This window comes from Filicampus tigris, chromosome 6, assembly GCF_054856515.1.
Source record: "Filicampus tigris isolate MCC_2025a chromosome 6, RoL_Ftig_1.0, whole genome shotgun sequence".
Taxonomy (NCBI): Eukaryota; Metazoa; Chordata; class Actinopteri; order Syngnathiformes; family Syngnathidae; genus Filicampus; species Filicampus tigris.
Window position 1 is genome coordinate 15,535,408 of NC_141222.1, and position 8,942 is coordinate 15,544,349.

Sequence of the window (8,942 nt, forward strand, 5' to 3'; positions counted from 1 at the left end):
CGTAGAAAGTGATAATGAAGGCTTTCTATTGTATTTTATTTACGCTTTCTGAACAGCATTTTGCTACTGGTGTTGTGGTTGTTGTGCTCTGTAAACAAAGTTTAGCTGAGCCTCTCAAAAAAAGCCGTGCATGTACACACGGACCTGTATGTACAATGAAACAGTAAATATCAGATATGGTGCTTTGATTTCTATGCCGACACATTAGCAATTAGAGAGGTAATATGTCATTTACGGTAACTTGACGTCATTCCATGAGAGAGCGAGTATATTTTTCGAAAAGTTTGATTCAGTAAATGTTATCACTGTATGCACAGACGTTAAAATGTCAAAATAAAATGTAATGGACTGAAGTCTTACAGACAGTACCCAAGTAAATACCCGCAAGTATCCCCCTATTCAACAAGGGACATGTACAACCCCATCCTAAGTTTGCCAGTGAACATTTAATATCACTTTTTTAACATGACCTTATAATCACACTTTTTTCTCATAATTTGGGGTCTTTATTCTTGTAACCGTGTGACTTATTTGAAAACCAGCCCTAATTCTCCAATTAGAAATGCATTCAAATAAAATTTTGAACACTTTTTATTAATATGTGACTAGAACATCATTTTTGCTGCTGCAGCAGATTTAGGTAAAATAATATTTAGTTTTAGGAAACATAAATTCTTGTTGTTAAACAGCATCGGTGAAAATACACAACAAGTCTCCAAGAGTAATGTAAGTTTCTACAATTTGCATTCTGAGGAGAAGTAATGCTCCAATTAGAACCCATTCAACTAATTAACTATCTAACTAACTAACTAACTAATTACTAGTGGAATGTTAATGTGTGAAAAGTGAGAGGAGTTGAAAAACAATCCTATGCTAACTCAGTCCAAGCCACTGAAAGCCAAAGTGAGGGTTTACTCGCTGCTCGGAAATGAGGGGACAGCATGCGGCTGTAAATATTGAAAAATAATCTGAAGGCTCGTGAATCTTTAAGTGAACAAGGAGACAATGTGATTGCATGAGGCATTGTGGAAAGAATGCGCCTGTAAACAAAATAAATCAACAATTACCTCCATTATACACACAAGCTGTAGGACTAACGCACGGTGTGCTGCCACTAACGACCGCTATTCTACAGGGCCAAATTATATTTAGCTTAAAGACACTTAAAAGCATGCAGTGTGGCAAGCTGCTACTTCGGTCCAACAATATCAGATATGGTGTGGCTGTTTAAAGAATAAAAGCAGCATCGTCGTCTCCGTCTCATGCATATATTGAAACGTCGAGGAAAAGAGTGAGGTTTTTTTGGGGGGTTTTTTCGCAGCAGTCTGCACAATGAAACACAGAACTCGCATCATCTGAAGGAACGGAGGAGAAAGAAGACTGCTCCTCTCACCTCTCACTTCAGTAGGTCAACAGCATCTTTATTCCAGAAATCAGCTCTGTTAATAATTTATACAGCTTCATCAATATTTCAATCAAAACAAGCCTTATTTCTGTCCTGCCTGTAACAGTAAATCTTTAATGGTCAACGGAAGTCTTAAAAACAACCGTAGAGAGTTGAAGGGTGCATGCGTGCATGCGCGTCCATCAATTGGCACGTTAACTGCTGACCGCCGTTCATGCCAAGCGTGTTGGTCTTAATATTTTGTGTGAGCTACAGTCCTTGAATCACATCAGCAGTGATACACCACTCAGGGTTATACTGCTGATTAAACGGAAATTAGTCCCCTTTTTTTTAACTGCCTCATCAGTGGAGAGTGTCTTATCTCTCCCTCGGTGGGAAGTGCTGTGAATTCATGCTGCAATGTCTGTTTTGTGCATTAAGCAAGTTTGTGAAGTGATTTACAGAAAGTGGGAAAAGTGTTGACATTGTTGACATTGCTTGGAGCAATAACCAGTCAAAGCCTGAGTGCTGTGGCAACAATCTTGGCTGAATTGTTTGTGTACGCACACACAGAGATTACAATTACTATGAAAAATACATTAAAGCAACAGTGATGTAATGGTTGTGGTTGGTTGGTCGTATGAATATATATATATATATATATATATATATCACCTAATATGAGCCAATCACATTCATGTGCACTTCAGGGACCACTCGGAAAACATCAACTCAAAGAATATTACAGTGCATTTAATATTTGCGTTACGCGACAGAAGACAATTTGACTTCAACGTCAGCGTGGATTGGGGTAGGGGGTAAAGTGACTTTCACAAGGGCCCATCGAGAATGGTCTGCCCCCCTTTGTGCTGATACCTACGCTCTGCAGAGTAACCCAAGCAAACACTAGAAAAACATACAAAGTCCACAAAGGAAGGCTAGAGGCAAAATTTGGACCACAGAACAGTGAGGCATATAGGCTAACTCTATACAAGGACACAAGTGCTGCTGCCTTTATTCATTCACCGATTAAAAACAACAAACTTTTGAAGTGAATGGAACGAGCCAAACATACCCATTATCCCAGCGTCACTCGGACAAGAGCATGAATGCATTGTTTTTACTGACCAGAAGTGCAATCACTGGCAAAATGGCGCCAGGTAAATAACATTCATTTGAACGCGGCACCATCGAGCTGACATGAATTTGAGACCAAAAAAAGAGATGAGGCACTTACGCAGGCATCATTGACATGTAAATACTAATGGAGGGAGATGGCAGATGAACAGTAGATGGAGGGAAACGGGAACAACAGAGAGGGGGAGTCAAAGTGACAGAAAAGCTTTTGAGGTCTCAAGTGCTGTAATAGTCCTCATTGAAATGAATCTGAGGGTGTTCAGATTGACACAATCTTGGATGAGGCTCAAAATCACCGAAAATAGTCTGCCTGCGTGCCACCCGTGTCAGTCGTCCGCAATTTAATTGCACGGTATGCCGAAAATGGCGTCGTCAGCGTGTCACGCTCCGCGCTCCAATGGCGGCCGGTGCCGCGTGTCAGGCCCACGACGTATGAGCGATGACAGCCCGTGACCGGCTTCCGTTGGGATCTAATCAAATGTGGAGGGCCTACGTGGATGCAGACCGATAGAGAGGCGCGCTAACAGAGCTGCTCACGGGAGACTCATCCATCAAGCACAGAGCGCCAGGCTGCCGCTCGCAAAGATGGAGAGCTTGCTGACGGGCTCCTGAGAGTGTGTGTTTGCTTGAGCACGCGTGCACGCGCGCACAGATAGGTGCGCAGATATCCCCTGTTTAAGATAACCAGTGCCACATTTGATATCTGACAAGAGTGTTTACACAGCGTTTTGAAGGTGGATGATGACTTCATTGAGGCAGCAACCGCTCCTGCACTACTCTCTCTCGCGCGCCGTCTACTGTGCTGTTTTTAAATGTCAATTCATCCTATAACGGTTAGCTTATGAATCAACACAGCTTGTACACATTTGATACTTAACAAATGAAATTTTGATTCTAGCGTACCCAGTGAAGCAGAATTTCTCGGTCAACCTTGACAGCCACTTGTTGCTAGGCAGCATCCCTGGAGCACAATCGTCTGTGCCCCATAGGCCAATGAACACATTGTCAAATACCAGTCACGCCTTCCAGGTGTAAGAAGGGGCGTAGCCAGAAAATTTTCAACCAACGCTTCAATCTGGTTTGCCCTCTTTGGTTTATGTTCTCAGAAATGTTTTTTGCCTGGCGTTTTGCAAAGAACTGATTTAATAACGTGGCGACTGTCGATACATTACGGTCATATTCTTTGGCGAGATCAACCAAACGCATCCCTTTTTCGTACTTTTCTATTATCTCTTGCTTTGTATGGACAAACAAAAACGATTTTCTCCTTTTTTTTCTTTTCCTCCTTTCTAATTCACGTCAAACTATCGGAACACCTCATGGCCCGAGGGGCGAATGACGAGGACGCTGCATAGACATATCTACCACATAATATATCTATCTACCTGTCTATCTACACACATAGACACATACGGTAGAGGTCCATCTTAGCCAATAGGATGCCAGGGAGATGCTAGTTAATAGCCAATGGCAGAGCAGCTATGCGTATGTTGCGTTCAGGAAACTCCGGAGCTGCGAGTAGCTGTCCATACTGTATTTTTACCTTTCGTGTCCTGGAATTGCTTTCGTAACAAGAGGCAATATTTTCCTGTTGAGGCGTTTCGTAACTTGAAAATTTCTTATGAAGAGACGTTTGTAAGTAGAGGTACCACTATATGATGACAGCGGGTGGGGTATTTGTTTGGCAATGTCTGCTACATGCACCACATATAAGGATCTGGATAAGGACTAATTGACAAGCGCAATTGTGTGAATTGGTGAAGAAGTGCTGCCTCCACTATTAAGACAGTTAAGGTAAGAATGTGAAAATGGCACCGAAAACATTTCCAGTACAGTTAATCAAGGTTTTGTGATGGCAACCTGATTGATTCTTTCCTATAGGAAAACATATTTTAAATGTCACATTAGACTGAATTCAGCAGGTCATGGACAGTTAAAATGCATTCAGTCATGTTATTAAAGGCAATCCAGTGTAGCCTCGCTGTTTCAAGCCCCTTATTTTAAAAAGTATGCAACGCACAGCAAGTTAAACATAAACAATTGTGTCCAAGCGCAAATCATATCTGGGGTGCCTTTGTCCTTAAGAATCTGAAAGCCAAGCCGTGATGAAAGAAAGCAAAATATGTGATAGAGATCAAATTGTACACTGAGCTCAAATGAAGGCAGGGTGTGTGTGTTTACGTGTGTTTGAGTAAACAGCACACCTATGAGGTCAGTACCTAATCCCAGCAGAGGTGAGATTTTTATCGTTCTATCTTCTGAGCCCGCACGTCTCCACTGACCTCTTTGTTATTGCTGCTGTCTGAGATATGTCAAGGCCGCACCATTCAAATCATACCTCTTAGACATTTCCAGAGCGGATTAATAAATAGGCAGGCTCACTGTTCAATTTATTAGGAACTGCTGCAAAATAGAATTCAATTTAAAAGATCATTTTATAATGCTGCCGTTACAAAGATAATATCGCTACATTTTAATTGACACACTCTAAAAACAGTTGGGTTAAAAATAACACAATTTGGGGTGTAAAATGGACCAATCCACAACTTGGGTCAATTTGACCCCAATTTCTTGGTTGTTTTTGCAGAAAACGACCCCAAAAAATGGGTAGTTTTGTACAATGCAAGAAAGTGGGTCGAATTGACCCAATTATTTTTAACCCAACTGTTTTTATAGTGCACCGTTGATCGGTATTTGTATCGAGCCTGGGAGTAGTGTCTAATACTTTCACTATAGTGTTAGGAAGGCAGAACATTTGGTACATTGAGCATGACTTCATGTTTATTTCGTATTTTCTGAATAGTTTTCAATCACTCACATAATTAAACATTTGGCTTGGAAAGTCTCTCCAATCCAATTCTCAATTTATCACAGATATGGAGAATGAGTCTGCACGCCCCACTTGGGGGACGTTTGGAACAAAAGTGAAAATATAGGGAGCGACGGGTGGAAAACTGTGGGAAGGAATTAAAGGAAGAGTGGAAAATAAAAGAGGTTGAGTTGAAAGCGGGGAAATTAATTCAGAGTGGAGAGGAGCACAGAGTAAATTACAGAGAAGCTCAATGATTTTTGTGCCAGGAGAACATTTGGCCAACTCTCTTCTTGTGGGTGACACACACAGGCATCTGTCCATTTCAAAGTCTGTGCGTGTGTGCGTGCACGCGCGTGTGAGTGGCTGCGTGTGTGCGTGTGCGACTTTACATGTGGTCACTGGAGTTTAGAGATTACAGTCAGAGGTGAGCCAAAGTGACAAGTGTTGACATCCAAACGACATGACTTATTTCTGATTCCAGCCTAATACCCTTTCCGAACCCTTTCATACACACACACGCACACACACGCAAACACACACTGTTTGTGTGCAGCTGATTGATATAAAAGCTGTCAGTCTCTCCTTCTTGCTGTCAGGCTTCTTCCATCTCCATGTTGACACAATGACAGGATTTCATCCATCCATAAACCCTGACAGAAACGCACGCACACATAGATACACGCACGCACACGTGGGCACATTTACACACAAATCAATGGCCAATGCAAAAAAAATTCACAGGTGACTTTAGGACTCTTGTATTAGCAATGATGGGCAACTGGCGCCCTGTGCATTTTTTTTTCTTGCGGAGGGAAATTCTAAACACGTTGCCTTTACTACATGGTGGACCCCCAAATACTCGCAAATCGATACCATTCACAGATTATTTTCCAGTATTTTTTCAGTTTTGTTTTGTTTTTTGGGGGGAGGAGGTAATGCCCATTTTTTGAGGAAAATTTGTAGAATATTTTGGGTTTACAAAAATTCAATGGGCATCAATTATACACAGGTGTTTGCTTTTTGTGGGCTGGCCCAGCCCTACCCACCGCAAATATCAGGATTGCACTGTAAAGTTTTAATTAAGATGTAATATCACCATACACCACTACATGGCAGCCATGGCTTAGTTGTACTTGCACTGGGTCTTTCCTTATGTGAGTAGGATTTAAAAAAAAGAGGAAAAAAAGTGCAGATGTGGAATGAAATTCACAAAAAACATAGAACCTCAATAATATTAACATTTTGAGGGAGTTGATGTTTGGAGGGGAAATGAACTAAATTAATTCCTGCACTTAATGTTGGTTTGCTGTTCAGCAATTTTGTGCCGTTTTATGCAGCAGAGCTCTTTCCACTGGCAATCAAAAAAAATCACAGTATGTGGTGATTTTGTTGTTTGCTTCAAACCTTTGTTGTAGAATAGTGGATCTTTTATGCATGCAATTACAAATGTATTATGAAAAACAGAATACAGTATATTAAGAGCATTTATGCATGTATTTTGTACGGGATTTCTCAGATGGGCACAGTTTCTTGAACATACACAGATACACACCATATTGTCTAAACCCCTTCACTGAAATTATTTATTTGTAGTATTTATCAATGTGTATTAGTTGTCTTAATCTAATGGCACTGCATGTCAGAGTACTGTGTATCAAGTGATACACTCATGGCAAACCTTATTAAGGCATACTTGGTATCTACTCTGTCACCGGGGACGATCCAATCTGCCCCACTCCAGAGCCACCACTACCAAGTGGTGTGATGTTTTTTTTTGTTTTTTGTTTTTTGCAGGGGGCAGAATTCAGTCACATGCCAAATCGACCAATGCTAAAAACTCCTGTAATCACATAAAGGGAATTCATAAATTGATCCCCACCATAAGGTCTACATAGCAGTCCAAACCGATTTATGTGGGGGGGAAAAATCAGAATGCATGTGCACAGGCTGGCCTTTAGCTTTGAGCCTAGCTGTGGATTGGCCTCCTGAATGCTTTAGTTTAGATTTGAAGTTTAACAGGGAAAGGCGCATGTGTCACGTGAGTTTAGGCCGTTTAGTTTTTGATGTAGGATGTAGATTTGTAATTGAAGTTTAAAAACGGAGGCTGGCACAATAGTCCAGATTTACATCAGTGCCCCTGTTTCGCTTGTGTTAAACTTGAGAGTGTCACATAACCAGTGTCGCAAGAGCTTTGCATCAGATCTCCACAGATATGGACCTTTTTTTTGTCCAACAGGTCCTTCAACTGTTGGCGGAAACAGAAAACTGAAGTGGAAAGAGATAAAGCCAGTTTGGGTTATGGAATAACACTGCCCTCTACTGGATGGATTTAAAAGTAGTTTCAGACCAAATTCACGCAATAGTATTCAATTACCCATGTTTTTGGAATGTTTGAGGAAACAGGAGTGCCCGGAGAAAGATTACATAGGCCTGTGCAGGACTCAAACACAAAGATTTGAACCCAGATCTCAAGACTGGGGGCAAACGTGCTAATCACTAATTCACCGAAACAACATACATTGATACTAATGCATGATGTTTCCATAAAAGGGGACGTAAAGAATAGAAGGCTAATAATTATGTTTCCTCTGAGCTCACACAATAAGGTCCATGCACAGATGCTCTTGTCCAAAGTAAACTGGCAACATAGTACAGTAGTACCATTCCTCCCACTTTTTCTCATGGGTCACTAGTGAGCTGGAGCCTATCCAGCTAAATTTTGGTGGTGGTATACTCTGGATGGGCACATATAAACAGCTATTCATACTCACATTCACACCTATAGGGAATTTTGAGTCTTCAATGGACATAACATGCATGTTTTTGAAATGTGGGAGGAAGCCGGATTAACTAGAAAATCCACACAGCAAGATTTGAACTCAGGGTCCTATTGGCGAAGGCCGACGTGCTATCCACTACCACTTTGTGTTCATTTTTGGTGAATCAAGTGCATCCTGGACACAGAGTAATGCAGTAAGAGTATCATGATGACACACTAACGACTTCCCCTTGAAGATAGGCCACCATAAAAGATGCCACTGGGTTTTCTTGAATTCTCATTTTAGGCCCTCCCTGCCTCTCTTGTGTCTCAGCAAACAAAGGGTGCCAGATTGCGCCAGCGGTGGCCACAAAGGAAAACAGCTTGAAAGGTGTAAATTAAACATAGCTGCAGACGCTTGCTAGTGGGAGCGAAAGAGGCCTGCAAGCCCCCACAGGCGGTGTGAATAATTAACAGGGCCAGTGAGTGAAGTCGGGTACCAGGCTGGGTGTTTTGTTACCCCCAGCTTCACTCAGCATGGGCATTCAGCGTTAGATAACCCTATCTGTCCACATGGCTTGTGTGCAGCTGACTACTTTAGATGATTACACTATCTGATATCTGCAGAGGCCTCCTGCTGTGTGGTGACATTTCTAGACAGAAAGTCTGTACATTCCCTATCAAACCCACATCATCAGCTTGTATAACTGCATTCATCTCTTTATCTTGCTTTAAAGGGAAGTCAACCCAAACATATTTTTGTCAACAATATGTTCTATGCAGGCCCACTAGTTAAAACAAGGCAATATGATTCATATGAAATATGAGTTAAGCGGCAAAATCCACTCGTT